The sequence below is a fragment of the Chiloscyllium punctatum genome, chromosome 3 (assembly GCF_047496795.1).
Source record: "Chiloscyllium punctatum isolate Juve2018m chromosome 3, sChiPun1.3, whole genome shotgun sequence".
In the NCBI taxonomy this organism is placed as follows: domain Eukaryota; kingdom Metazoa; phylum Chordata; class Chondrichthyes; order Orectolobiformes; family Hemiscylliidae; genus Chiloscyllium; species Chiloscyllium punctatum.
This window is the reverse complement of record NC_092741.1, coordinates 105,515,421-105,531,119: the sequence shown is the minus strand read 5'-3', so window position 1 is coordinate 105,531,119 and position 15,699 is coordinate 105,515,421. Positions and strand designations below refer to the sequence as shown.

Genomic DNA, 15,699 nt, shown 5'->3' with positions numbered 1-15,699 from the left:
CTCATTTTGGGGATGCAAAAGATTCTGGCACCCAACTTATCCAATATCTGCCCTTTTTTTTTAAGTTGCAACTTCCTAACTTATCTCTATATAATAGTTCAGTGTCCTCAGTCTCGACGCCCACTTCAGGGTCCTGACCTTCACGTGAGGGATTTCCCCTCTTAACAACTGATCGCAGGCAGGGTGATTGAGACAGATACAGTAGTTATCCTTCGTTTTATGTATTATGTTCTGGGGCATAAGAGACCCTGCTACTAGAAGACGCTAACCTGTGATTTCCAGGGGTTTCTAACCTCCCTTTTGGGTAACTTAGAGTTCTGAGAACTCTAACCTCCATATTCCAGGGGGACTCTAACCTCCCTGGAATGAACGCATTGGCATATAAGTGCATAAGCTATCTCAGAGATTCAGTCACTACAGAGTTTTAGGGGATGAGGGGTCGACCAAGTGATAGGTTAGTGAGAGAGATCAAAGTAAATCTTACCTTGTGGGTCCATCTTTCTCACATTACCATCACGTAAGCGATCACTAACTTAGAAGTTCCATATATGTTGGAATCCCACTCTTGTCACCATATATTAGGTTCCCTTTTTAAGATTCTTAAATGTTTGATGCAACTGCAATATGACAACTTCTGAGAACAGCTACGATTTATTTCAGCAATACAAGCTTTTGGAGGATCACTTAACACTCTTCGCGATGATTGCGGAGCATGTCAAGCAACGCTGTCTGAACAAGAGAAACTTTTTTTTGGATTGTGTCTTGCGTGCATGACTGACTGTGATGTAAAACCCTGTACAAAGGGAGGACAGTTCCCTTGTTCAGAGAACATCGCTTGACACACTCCACAAACATCACGAAGAGTGTTAAGTAATCCTCCAAAAGCTTGTATTTGCTGAAATACATTGAACAATACAGCACAGAACAGGCCCTTCAGCCCATGATGTTGTGCCGACCATTGATCCTCATGTAGGGTAAACCTAATGTACGAACCCTCAAATTTCTGTGACCATATGCATGTCCAGCAGTCTCTTAAATATCTCTAATGACCTCGCTTCAACAACTACTGCTGGCAATGCATTCCATGCTCCCACAACTCTCTGCGTAAAGAACCCGCCTCTGACATCCCTCTATACTTTCCGCCAAACAGCTTAAAACTATGACCCCCTCGTGTTAACAATTTCTGCCCTGGGAAATAGTATCTGGCTATCAACTCTATCTATGCCTCTCATTATCTTGTACACCTCAATTAGGTCCCATCGCTTCCTTCTTTTTTCCAATGAAAAAAGTCCAAGCTCAGTCAACCACTCTTCATAAGATAAGCCCTCCATTCCAGGCAGCATCCTGGTAAACCTCCTCTGAACCCTCTCCAAAGCTTCCACATCTTTCCTATATTAGGGCAACCAGAACTGGACGCAGTATTCCAAGTGCGGTCTAACCAAAGTTTTATAGAGCTGCAACAAGATCTCACGGCTCTTAAACTCAACCCACCTGTTAATGAAAGCCAAAACACCATATACTTTCTTAACAACCCTGTCCACTTGGGTGGCCATGTTAAGGGATCTATGTACCTGCAAACCAAGATCCCGCTGTTCCTCCACACTGCCAAGAATCCTGTCTTTAATCCTGTACTCAACTTTCAAGTTCGACCTTCCAAAATGCATCACTTCGCATTTATCCAAGTTGAACTCCATCTGCCACCTCTCAGCCCATCTCTGCATCCTGTCAATATCATGCTGCAGCCTACAACAGTCCTCTATACTGTCTACGACACCTCCAACCTTTGTGTCATCTGCAAACTTGCTAACCCATCCTTCAATATCCTCATCTAAGTCATTAATAAAAATTACAAAGAGTAGAGGCCCAATAACACAGCCCTGTGGAACACCACTCACCACTGACTTCCAGGCAAAATGCTTTCCTTTCACTACCACTCACTGTCTTCTGTCGACCAGCCAATTCTGTATCTAGACAGCTAAATTTCCCTGTATCCCATTCCTCCTGACCTTCTGAACAAGCCTACCATGGGGAACCTTATCAAATGCCTTGCTGAAGTCCATACATACCACATCCACCGCTCTACCTTCATCAAATTGTCTAGTAACATCCTCAAAGAACTCAATAAGATTTGTGAGGCATAACCTGCCCCTCACAAAGCCATGCTGACTGCATTTCATCAAGCCATGCTCTTCCAGATGGTCATAAATCCTATCCCTCAGAAATATTTCTAACATCTTGCAGATGACAGACTGACTGGTCTGTAATTGCCGGGGATTTCCCTATTTCCTTTCTTGAAGAGAGGAATTACATTTGCCTCCCTCCAGTCCTCAGGTACGACTCTGGTAGAGAGTGAAGATGCAAAGATCTTTGCAAGCGGCGAAGCAATCACATTTCTCACTTCCCAAAGCAACCAAGGACAAATCTGGTCTGGCCCTGGCGACTTGTCAATCTTAATGTTTGTCAAAATTTTCAGCACATCAGCTTCCTCAATCTCTATCCGTTCCAGCATGCTTACCTATTCCTCAATGGTTTCATTCACTACAAGGTCCTTTTCTTTTGTAAAGACAGAAGCAAAAACCTCATTTGGAGCTTCCCCTACCTCCTCAGACACTATACACAAGTTCCCTATGCTATCCCTGATCGGCCCTACTCTTTCTTTGATCATTCCCTTATTCCTCACATATGTGTAAAATGCCTTTGGATTCTCCCTAATCCTTTCTGCCAAGCCTTTGTCGTGCCCCCTCCTGGCTCTCCTCAGACCATTTTTGAGCTCCTTCCTCACCTGCCTGTAATCCTCCAGAGCTGAGCAAGACCCTTGCTTCCTCCACCTTCCATAAGCTGCCTTCTTTCTTTTGATGAGAAGCTCCTCTGCTCTCGCCATCCAAGGTTCCTTTATCTTACCCCCTTCTTGCCTGTCTCAGAGGAACACATTTATGCATCATTCGCAACTACTGTTCCTTAAACAGTCTCCACATGTCTATAGTGCCCTTTCCATGGAACAATTGGTCGCAGTCCACGCTTCCCAACTCACGTCTGATAGCATCATAGTTTCCTTTTCCCCAATTAAATATCCTCCCATTGTACCTGCTTCTCTCCTTCTCCATAGCTATGTAGAATGTGAGGCAGTTGTGGTCACTATCACCAAAATGCTCTCCCACCACAAGATCTGACACCTGCCCCGGCTCATTGCTGAGCACCAAATCCAAAATGGCCTCTCGCCTCGTCGGCCTGTCAATGTACTGAGTTAAACCTAACAGTGCTAACCATCACTGGTGACAGTTAGCTCTCCGCTGATTTTCAAATGCCCTCTTCTTTTATACCCTTGATGACCTATTAATTTCTTTGCAATCAGCTCAGTTCTAGGTTGTCAAAACTATCAGATTTAAATTTAATTGGTCCTTAGTCGCCTTGTGCCTGGTTTAAATTTAAAAATCTGTTGTCTTGGTAAAAATGTTGCTTTGCCTACTAACAGTATAGCCTTTAATAATTTGTTTCAACTCAAGCATCTGCAACCGGCAAATTACTGCCCACAGATACTCACTTTGGTAAAACACCACATCATCTTTCAAGGGACCATGCACTCTCCCCCGCTATCATTTCACTTAAACAAAATTCTAACACCCTGTCTATCAATCCATAAATACTCAACCCAACATCACAACACAAGGCAATGACCATCATCAATAAGACAGAATCTAACTATCACCCCTTGATAACAGTGCTGCCATTATGGAACCCTCCACTATCAACATTCTGGGGATTACCATGCACCAGAAACTGCACTAAATTAGCCATATAAATACTGTGGCTGCAAAAGGAGGTCAGAGCTAGGAATTCTGCAGTGAGTAACTTACTTCCTGACTCCCAATGGCCCATCGATCATTCAAAAGGTACAAGTCAGAAGTGTGATGGACTCTAAGGACAAGGGCAATAGGTCCATGGGATAACCAACACCTCCAAGTACCATCTATCCTGACTTGGAAATGTATCACCATTCCTGCAGTATTGCTTGGTCAAAATCAAGGAACTCCCTTTGGGTATTGTTGAGAGCATTGTTGGCCATTCACCATATCCATTACATCAGTTCAGATGATGCCAACTTCCCAGCTGGTACTTCCAACATGCCTTCCTTTTTCCTCAACTGGTTATTCTTCCCACACCTACACTGTGGGGTTGGCTATAAGCACTCTTGTGGCCTCACCCCTTAGCTCACCCTCCACAACTGTGATAGCATTCACCTTGTCCTTATGAACAGCCTTGTCCTCCATTATTTCCACTAGCTCTGCTATGAGGCCGTCATTTCCTCTATCCCAATCCCCACCTCTGGCTTTCCATTTTCAATGTTCTGAAAGGACTACCCTTCAGTTCTCCTTCCCCAAAAAGCGATAACACAGAAGAACAAATGTTTTTATACCACCTCTCTCCTCACTATCCCACTCTCGAAAGCACACCTCCCAGGGCAGAGGGGGTTGCAGAGAAGTGATTTACTCTTTGTTCCTTTGACTTGATTATATTTTTGTACTCAGCACAGTCTCACCAGTACAACAATCATTATGTGTGAGATTGAGTGACCACTTTGGCAGTCAAGCTGCAGTTTGCAGCTATTTTAATTGTCCTGGTAGTTTGCACCAAGCTCATCCTCGTTAATCTGATCTTTTGCAGAGAGATCATAAAGCTGACATTTCGTTCAATCCAAAGAGATGTTTCTTTGCAGCAAGAGATTTGTACATGTAACGACATGGCTACCCAGTAAGTTTCAATCTTGCAGGTCCCTGGATTGTACACACTCACTCTGCGTTCTGACCAACTATATCATTGTGGTCACTGCAAATGAATGCTATCATCTGGCACCGGTTTCCTGCCTCTCAGACTCATTGGGAGCCAATTGCAATTTGTTATCTGGAGCATCATTTAGGGAAGATGTAAAGTCTTGGGTACAAAAGAGATTGACCAGAAATTGAACCAGAATTGTGGGACTGCAATTATGTACAGGACAGCTGGGATTGTGATGATTTGGGGAGAATTTAATAAAGATCCTGAAATTTGAGTTTTTAAAATTCTCTTGTGGGATGTGGACACAACTTTCTGGTGGATGTAGTCAACAATTTTGCCCACCCCTAAATGCTTTTGAAACAAGTGGCTCTGCCAAGTATTCCAGAGGGCAGTTAATTTACATCATTGTGGCTCTGGAGTCACATTTGGGCCTGACCAAGTAAGGAAAGCAGACATTCCTCTGTTGGGTTTTTATAACATTCTGGGCTGATATGATTTGGAGGTGCCAGTGTTGGACTGGGGTGTACAAAGTTAAAAATTCTTCCAAATAAGCCTGTTGGACTATAACCTGGTGTTGTGTGATTTTTAACTTTGGGCTAATATGGTTCCATTACTGACAGCAGCTTTCAATTAGATTAGTCACTGAAACTAATGCTATCGTATACTGTATGGGATTTGAACCTATATCCCCTGGATTACTAGGCCAGTAACATTATTATTTTGCTGCCACTTCCCCCTTTGTTAGGTGAACTGGCAATAGTTCTACCATAGAAGTTGCTGTCTCATTGGAGAGAGATGACTGGTGCTGAGTTTAACCTGAGGGAACGAGGTTGAGAAAGAGGGACCCTCATGGCAAACTCAGTCAGTGCCAGAATTGAACCCACATGGTTGGTGTTACTCTGCATCACAAACCAGCCATTCAGCCAAGTGAGCTAATCAAGGCCCAATCTGAAAAACAATGGTCAAAATAGAGGTGGGAGTATAGTTGTTTCTGATTTATACTCAGACAACACCATGGGAAACAAAACACTTCATCATTTACACTAATCTGAAGGTTTATATGTAGGAGACTGCATTAAAACCAGATGGTAAGTCAAGAACTCTGCAGTTAGCACCACCACATAACAATAGACTTAATACTGTTTCCGTCATACTGGATTAGTGGTGCTGGAAGAGCACAGCAGTTCAGGCAGCATCCAACAAGCAGCGAAATCGATGTTTCGGGCAAAAGCCCTTCATCAGGAATAAAGGCAGTGAGCCTGAAGCGTGGAGAGATAAGCTAGAGGAGGGTGGGGGTGGGGAGAAAGTAGCATAGAGTACAATGGGTGAGTGGGGGAGGAGATGAAGGTGAAACGTCAAGGAGGAGAGAGTGGAGTGGATAGGTGGAAAAGAAGATAGGCAGGTCGGACAAGTCAAGGAGACAGTAACTGAGCTGGAAGTTTGAAACTAGGATGAGGTGGAGGAAGGGGAAATGAGGAAGCTGTTGAAGTCCACATTGATGCCCTGGGGTTGAAGTGTTCCGAGGCGGAAGATGAGGCGTTCTTACTCCAGGCGTCTGGTGGTGAGGGAGCGGCGGTGAAGGAGGCCCAGGACCTCCATGTCCTCGGCAGAGTGAGAGGGGGAGTTGAAATGTTGGGCCACGGGGCGTTTTGGTTGATTGGTGCGGGTGTCTCGGAGATGTTCCCTAAAGCGCCCTAACATTTCAACTCCCCCTCCCACTCTGCCGAGGACATGGAGGTCCTGGGCCTCCTTCACCGCTGCTCCCTCACCACCAGACGCCTGGAGGAAGAACGCCTCATCTTCCGCCTCGGAACACTTCAACCCCAGGGCATCAATGTGGACTTCAACAGCTTCCTCATTTCCCCTTCCCCCACCTCATCCTAGTTTCAAACTTCCAGCTCAGTTACTGTCTCCTTGACTTGTCCGACCTGCCTATCTTCTTTTCCACCTATCCATTCCACCCTCTCCTCCTTGACCTATCACCTTCATCTCCTCCCCCACTCACCCATTGTACTCTATGCTACTTTCTCCCCACCCCCACCCTCCTTTAGCTTATCTCTCCACGCTTCAGGCTCACTGCCTTTATTCCTGATGAAGGGCTTTTGCCCGAAACGTCGATTTCGCTGCTCGTTGGATGCTGCCTGAACTGCTGTGCTCTTCCAGCACCACTAATCCAGTATTTGGTTTTCAGCATCTGCAGTCATTGTTTTTACCCTGTTTCCGTCATATACTAGTCCAGATGTTCTGCCACATTCTAATCACACTGATGTTTGCCTTCAATTCCTGAGCCTTAATCTCACCCTCACCCTAATCCTATTCATTAGCAGTTACCTTCCACTTACATTCTAAACTTCCTCTATTGAATATAAGTTTGTTACTGATTTTATAGCAACTTGAACTAAGCTTTCTACTTTAGTACTGAGTGCGTGTTCAGATAAATTGGGTATGGATGTTAGGGCAGTTGCTTGCTCCTCCTGCAGAATGTGGCAGGTGGGAGACATGGCACATGTCTCCGCTGGCTACATCTGCGGGAAGTGCACCCAACTCCAGCTCCTTGAAAACCGTGTTAGGGAATTGGAGCTGGAGCTGGATGAACTACGGATCATTCGGGAGGCTGAGGGGGTAATTGACAGGATGTACAGGGAGTTGGTCACTCCTAAGGCTCAGGACAAGGATAAATGGGTTACAGTTAGGGGGAGGAAAGGGGACAGTCAGACAGAGCAGAGATCCCCTGTGGACATTCCCCTCAGCAATAAGTATACTGTTTTGGATACTGCTGGCGGCGGAGGGGGGGGGAGTGGAGATGACCTACCAGAGGAAAGCCATAGTAGTCAGTTCTCTGGCACTGAGCCTGACACTGTGGCAAAGAAGGGAAGGGGGCAGAATAGAAAAGTACTCGTGGTAGGTGACTCGATAGGGGAATCGACAGGAGATTTTGTGGTCAGGATCAGGATTCCCGGAAGGTATGTTGCCTCCCTGGTGCCAGGGTCCGGGATGTCTCCGATCAGGTGTATAAGGTTCTAAAAGGGGAGGGCGAACAGCCAGAAATCTTGTTACATATTGGCACTAATGACATAGCTAGGAAAAGGATCGAAGATATAAAAAGTGATTTCAGGGAGTTAGGATGGAAGCTGCAAAGCAGGATGAACAGAGTAGTGTTCTCTAGTTTACTACCGGTGCCACGAGATAGCGGGGCGAGGAACAGGGAGCGGGCGCAGCTTAGTATGTGGCTGCGCAGCTGGTGTAGGAGGGAGGGCTTCAGATATGTAGATAATTGGGATGCCTTCTGGGGAAGCTGGGACCTGTACAAGAAGGACGGGTTGCATCTGAACTGGAAGGGGACCAATGTCCTGGGTGGAAGGTTTGCTCGAGTAGTTCGAGAGGGTTTAAACTAGTATGGCAGGGGGATGGGAACCTGAGCTGTATACTGGAGGTGAGAGTTGATGCAGGGGAGGCAACGGCAAGAGGTAGACCAGCTAGTGGGGAGGTTTTTCCTGGCAAGGAACCAAGGTATCAGTTAAAGTGTGTTTGCTTTAATGCAAGGAGTATCAGGAATAAAAGTGACGAACTTAGAGCATGGATCAGTACCTGGTGCTATGATGTTGTGGCCATAACAGAGACATGGGTTTCTCAAGGGCAGGAATGGTTGCTGGATGTTCCAGGGTTTAGAGCATTTAAAAAGAATAGGGGGGAAGAGGAGGGGGTGTAGCACTACTAATCAGAGAGGGTATCACAGCTACAGAAGCTTCCATTGTCGAGGAAGATCTGCCTACAGAGTCAGTATGGGTGGAAATTAGGAACAGCAAAGGGAGCAGTCACCTCGTTAGGGGTTTACTACAGGCCCCCCAATAGCAGCAGGGAGATGGAAGAAAGCATAGGTTGGCAGATTTTGGAAAAGTGTGGACATAGTAGGGTTGTTGTAATGGGGGACTTTAACTTTCCCAATATTGATAGGAACCTCCTTCGAGCAGAAGATTTAAATGGAGCTGTTTTTGTAAGGTGTGTTCAGGAGGGTTTCCTAACTCAGTAATTTGACAGGCCGACAAGGGGAGAGGCCATTCTAGACTTAGTGCTCAGAAACGAGCCGGGGCAGGTATCAGATCTTGTGGTGGGAGAGCATTTTGGTGATAGTGACCACAACTGCCTCACATTCTACACAGCTATGGAGAAGGAGAGGATTAGGCAAAATGGGAGGATATTTAATTGGGGAAGAGGAAACTATGATGTGATTAGACATGAGTTAGGAAGCATGGATTGGGAGCAATTGCTCCATGGTAAAGGCACTGTAGACATGTGGAGACTGTTTTAAGGAACAGTTGCTGCAAGTGATGAATAAATATGTCCCTCTGAGACAGGCAAGAAGTGGTAAGATAAAGGAACCTTAGATGACGAGAGCGGTGGAGCTTCTCGTCAAAAGGAAAAAGGTAGCTTACATAAGGTGGAGGTCACTAGGGTCAAGCTCAGCTCTACAGGATTACAGGCAGGCGAGGAAGGAGCTTATAAATGGTCTGAGGAGAGCCAGGAGGGGGCACGAGAAAGGCTTGGCAGAACGGATTAGGGAGAACACAAAGGCATTTTTCACTTATGTGAGGAATAAGAGAATGGTCAAAGAAAGAGTAGGGCCGATCAGGGATAACATAGGGAACTTGTGTGTGGAGTCTGAGGAGGTAGGGGAAGCCCTAAATGAGTTTTTTTTCCTGTCTTTACGAAAGAAATAAACTTTGTAGTGAATGAAACCTTTGAAGAGCATGCTGAAATGGATAGAGATTGAGGAAGCTGATGTGCTGAAAATTTTGTCAAACATTAAGATTGACAAGTCCCCAGGCCCGGACCAGATTTGGCCTCGGCTGCTTTGGGAAATGAGAAATGTGATTGCTTTGCCACTTGCGAAGATCTTTTCATCCTCACTCTCCACTGGAGTCGTACCTGAGGACTGGAGGGAGGCAAATGTAATTCCTCTCTTCAAGAAAAGAAATAGGGAAATCCCCGGCAATTACAGACCAGTATGTCTCATGTCTGTCGTCTGCAAGGTGTTAGAAAGGATTCTGAGGGATAGGATTTATGACCATCTGGAAGAACATGGCTTGATTAAATGCAGTCAACACGGCTTTGTGAGGGGCAGATCATGCCTCACAAACCTTATCGAGTTCTTTGAGGATGTGATTAGAAAAGTTGAGGGTCGAGCTGTGGATGTGGTGTATATGGACTTCAGCAAGGCATTTGATAAGTTTCCCCATGGTAGGCTCATTCAGAAGATCAGGAGAAATGGGATTCAGGGGAACATAGCTGTCTGGATACAGAATTGGCTTGCCAACAGAAGACAGCGAGTGGCAGTAGAAGGAAAATATTCTGCCTGGAACTCTGTGGTGAGTGGTGTTTCACAGGGCACTGTCCTTGTGCCTGTATTGTTTGTAATTTTTATTAGTGACTTGGATGAGGAGATTGATGGGTCAGCAAGTTTGCAGATGACACAAAGGTTGGAGGTGTCGTTGACAGTATAGAAGGCTGTTGTAGGCTGCAGCGGGACATTGACAGGATGCAGAGATGGGCTGAGAGGTGGCAGATGGAGTTCAACCTGGGTAAATGTGAGGTGTTGCATTTTGGAAGGTCGAATTTGAAAGTTGAGTACAAGATTAGGGATAGGATTCTTGGCAGTGTGGAGGAACAGAGAGACCTTGGGGTACAGGTACATAGATCCCTTAAAATGGCCACCCAAGTGGACAGGGTTGTTAAGAAAGCATGTGGTGTTTTGGCTTTCATTAACAGGGGTATTGAGTTTAAGAGTCGTGAGATTTTGTTGCAGCTCTAAAAAACTTTGGTTAGACTGCACTTGGAATACTGCGTCCAGTTCTGGTCGCCCTATTATAAGAAAGATGTGGATGCTTTGGAGAGGGTTCAGAGGAGGTTTACCAGGATGCTGCCTGGACTGAAGGGCTTATCTTATGAGGAAAGGTTGACTGAGCTCGGACTTTTTTCATTGGAGGAAAAGAGGAGAACAGGGGACCTAATTGGGTATACAAGACAATGAGAGGCATAGATAGAGTCGATAGCCAGATACTATTTCCCAGGGCAGAAATGACTAACACGAGGGGGTCATAGCTTTAAGCTGGTTGGAGGAAAGTATAGAGGGGATGTCAGAGGCGGGTTCTTTACACAGAGAGTAGTGGGCGACACGGTGGTTAGCACTGCTGCCTCACAGCGCCAGAGACCTGGGTTCAATACCCGCCTCAGGTGACTGACTGTGTGGAGTTTGCACGTTCTCACCGTGTCTGCGTGGGTTTCCTCCGGGTGCTCCGGTTTCCTCCCACAGTCCAAAGATGTGCAGGTAAGGTGAATTGGCTATGCTAAATTGCCCATAGTGTTAGGTGAAGGGGTAAATGTAAGGGTATGGGTGGGTTGCGCTTCGGCAGGTCGGTGTGGACTTGTTGGGCCGAAGGGCCTGTTTCCACACTGTAATGTAATCTAATCTAAAAAAAGAGTTGAGAGACCATGGAATGTGTTGCCAGCAGCAGTTGTGGAGCCAGGGTCATTGGGGACATTTAAGAGACTCCTGGACATGCATATGGTCACAGAAATTTGAGGGTGCATACATGAGGATCAGTGGTCAGCACAACATCGTGGGCTGAAGGGCCTTTTCTGTGCTGTACTGCTCTATGTTCTATATCCAATGGTTGGCTTCACTTTTTTGATTATTTCAAAGTAATTGTTTGAACTTTGCCCTCATTTTGTGTGCACTTTATAATGAATGTTTTGCATTAATGAACTAGGCTGTTTCCACTGCAAGAACCAGGCCTGAACTGGCACACTGAAGAGCTGATGGCAGAAGAGATTAAGGTTACTGCAAGCATGTAAATCTGGTCTGAAAGCATCCTACCTCTTCCTCCTCTCCTCTTGGCCTGCAGATTCTTATCAACCTGAATACCTACTGCAACAACAATGGCCCTCATTGAACATCAAAATTGAACATTTTCTTGTAGGAGAGATTGGGAAATGGACAGAGTCTTGCTCTCTCCCCTGTCTCTCATTTTTGCAGTAACACCAAACAAAACAGTCTCCTCATGTATAACTCAGCTCAAGTAATCTAACTTGATACAAACCAGGGATTCAATCAACTTTCCCCAATTTGTACAGCTATGTACCACATAATGTTTTGAACGGAGATCAGCAGAGTCTGAACATTTGGAATTAAATATCCATTGACTCTTTCACACAGGTGTTGAATTTTCAAGCACACTCATACGCACTCAAAAGACCATAAGATGTAGGAGAAGTTGCCCATTTAGCCCATCAAGTCAACTCTGCCATCATTGCTGATAATCAAGAAAGGCTTTCTGCTTTATCTGCAAACCCTTGATTCCCTGACTGATTAAAAATCTGTCTACCTCAACCTTGATCACCCTCTGTAGTAATGATTTCCACAGATTGAAAATACTGAGAGACAAAATTCCTCCTCATCTCTACTTTGGACATGCAATTGCTTATTCTGAGATTATACACTCTGGTCCTAGACTCTCCCACAAAGGGAAACAACATTTCTATACCCACCCTATGAAGTTCCCTAAGAATCTTGCATGTTTCAACAAGGCATCCTATCATTCTCTCTCAAAATGCAATAAACATAATCCCAACCTACTCAACTTCTCATCATAAGACAGTCCCTGGTACCTGTACGTATTTGCCAGGGTGCAGAATGCAGTCTGTTTTAGTGTTGCCCGAGAGACTAATTCCTTACATTTCAAACTATTATCTTTCTGAACTCTGTGGGTCAAGACCAGTACAATGAGATATTTTAATGAAGTTTCACTAAAGTAAAAGTGTGAAAATGTACTTCTGATTTGCAACCAACTATCAAAGGTCTTCAAATCAATTTTATTGTACCTTTTTTAATCGCAGGAATTTCTTAAACTAAAAAAGCAAAGAGTAACTATGTCCAGGTTTATGAAATGGTGCTGGATTTTTTGGGATGAAACTTGAAGATAAGAACATAGAGTGGCCGAGGCACACTGAATGGCCTACCAGTGGTGACTGCATTAACAGTCAATTAAATAATGGTTATAGCACAACGTGCCAGGATTTCATTGAGATTGTAGGGGAGGAAGGTGGAGATGGGAAAAGGAGAGTGGGATCCCAGGGTGAATGGGGCTGGGGGGTGGTAGCAGAGACACAGTTGATCTGGAGGGGGGATGGATGGGCAAGAAAAGGAGGGAGTTGTTCAGGAGTGGGTGATGGGGAATTAGCTCCTTGTGGGCAAACAGTTGGCCAAGTCTACAGTGGGGGAATGGGTAGGGCAGGGTTGGTCAGGTCCAGAGTAGGGGAATGGGAATTTTGGGAGAGGTCGTGAGTCAGGAGCAGGACAGGTGCTCAGGTTAGGGTCTGGTGGTGGGGTGCAGTTGGAGGTGTGTGAGGTTAGTATGGGATCAGTTGTATAGGAGTTAGACTAGATTTTTAATAATCTACCTTTTCTTGAGCAGCTATTTTGCTTAATTTCATTGGAATCCTCCAAGAACTTTGATTTAAATGGAGTCCTTTGGAAGATTCCACGTGGTAGAGGATAGTCCTGTGGAAAATTCAGTTTTCTGGACAATCCTTTACAATGTATTTCAGCAGTGTCTCCATGTACAACTCCCATCTACAATGGAATAATAGCTAAATGGCCAAGGATAAATCCAGGGTGTTAATTCTATCTCTCTGCATAGTGCTGCTACACCTGCAGAGTGTTTCCATTATTTGCTGCTTTTGGTTTTTTAAGCCAGTGTACGTTTGGAGAGTGATAACTATTGGTCTCTTATTGTACTTTTGAGTACATCATGCTTTCTAATTTCCAACTTGACCTCGCTTTTTTTAAAAAGGTCCCAACACACAATTATCTAAGAATCACCTGCATGCTAAAAGATCTCTGAGAGTTTAAGTTTGAGAGGTTCCAGATTCACTTAGTCTGCTTCATAATGCAGGAATCTTTGGTTTAAGAAATTCTGTCCAATATGGTACATAATGCTTTGGAATACTTTGTCTGCGCAATCAAATCAAGGAAGGAACAGAGGAAGCTGCTGCGTTTCGCCAGGCTGCATTATATGGCAGCAGAGAACTTTGTCTGGGGGCCTTGGAGGAAGGACAACTTAGGAGGAAGAAACCCAGTTACCGAAACATCCATTCCAGCAGAGAAGAAACCTCTAGGTGAAGAAAGGAGAAAATGCAGCAGTAGCCTGAGAAGCAGTGCTAGAGCCCAGAGAGAATCAGCTTCCTGCACTGAAACTGGTCTAGGAGCAGGCAAACAGCAGTCAGATCAAAGCAGCAACACTGTCAGTGACATAGCCAGAGCTGATTTCATTATTGGATGGGAAAGTGACAATCAAATGGCAAAGAATGTTAATAATCCTCAGAGCCTGCTTGAGAACACAGAAGACTCTAAGTCATTAGCAACAGATAGTTAAGAAGCTCACAGAGACGTTCTCTTTAGCATACCTATAGATTGAGACTGTAGTGCAGCTATGACTTCATATTGGTGATGGAGGCAGAGCTCTCTGACCATGTATTTTAGTTCTTGAAAGCTCTCTGCTTGTCCATGCTCTGACCATGTGTGGGCTAATGGTGGCATTTTATAATGCTGAGAAAAGCACATGTTTACCTGACCTGAGACCAAGTTTGGCTTTACTCTTGACTTTCATGACAGTTTGCTGTCCACATGTTTCAGACACAGTGTACTGAAATATATTTCAGATGAAAATAAGGCTAAAATGTAAAGTGCAACAATGAATAAAGTAACCTGGCAAGGCAGTAATGTAAATACTTTATACTATTATATAATCATATCACATTATCTGATAGTTTTAACCATCTTTTGTGCTAGGTATGAACCACAATTGAAGGATATGAAACTTGTTGGAAATTATTTATTTATATCACCTGACTGAACACTCAACACCACCCCTGTCCTGGCTGTCATCATTCCTCAATCTTCAAATACTTTTTGTAAGAAATTAGCTTTTAGAATAGTTCGGTGGTTATTTTTGACCTTTGCAGACATGATGGGCTGAGGGCCTTTTTCTGTGCTGTCTTCTGTGTAACTCCTAAAAGAAAAAGAAAAGGCTCTAATTATTACCTCAGGTTTTTCCAGAAGCAATGTTTCATAGATTCAGGTTTAACTCGGGGAGAGTTTGGACCAGCGCTGTAGTGTTGGCTACTCTGGATTTAGTCGAAAGTGAGATCAGAGTCAAGATTAGAGTAGTGCTTGAAAAGCACAGCAGGTCAGGCAGCAACCGAGGAGCAGGAAAATCGACACCATAAGGTCAGCAGATGAAACATCAATATTTTTATTATGTCACAGAACACACAATGACACAACGATTACTGACACAGCTCACGCTCTGATCAAATTTAATAAATATTTGGTAGTATAGAACTTGAGTACTGTTGAGAACTGACACATTCTATTGAAGCTTCGTCTTGAAGATAAAGAACACCAATTCAAGAGGAAATCCAACATTGATGAGTATGAGCAAAGAATGCTGAATGGTTAAAAAGTGGACTTCGATTGACAGAGGCTTTGCCACTTATAATGCACCCGTGAATGACGTTTGACAGGTAATTGCCTGTTTTTTTAAATTTCAAACCAGGCAGGTTGAATCTGATTGGTCAGCAAATGAACCAGTCAATGGCTGTCACCTACTTTGTCACAACAGAATATGTTAAGGAACAGATTTGAAAATCCTAATTCAAAAAATTCAAACTCTGAAATTATTGGCCTCTTTCTGTGCTGAGCTCCATTATATTGTAGTTATAATTAAAGCTGTATTGTGCTATTCACACTGGCCTAAGGCTCCACCAGAAAATAAATCTTTTGAAATACCAAGTCAATTTACAACCTATTTAGATGTTAAGATAAACCAATTATATTACACAAATTGCAAGAGTAATAAAAATTTGTGG

General features: G+C 44.3%; 1 pseudogene; it reads left to right on the top strand.

The window, feature by feature from the left end:
- The window catches only part of LOC140454326 (uncharacterized), a 75,964-nt pseudogene extending 61,751 nt beyond the window's left edge, over positions 1-14,213 (top strand).
- Positions 14,214-15,699: the final 1,486 nt, after the last annotated feature.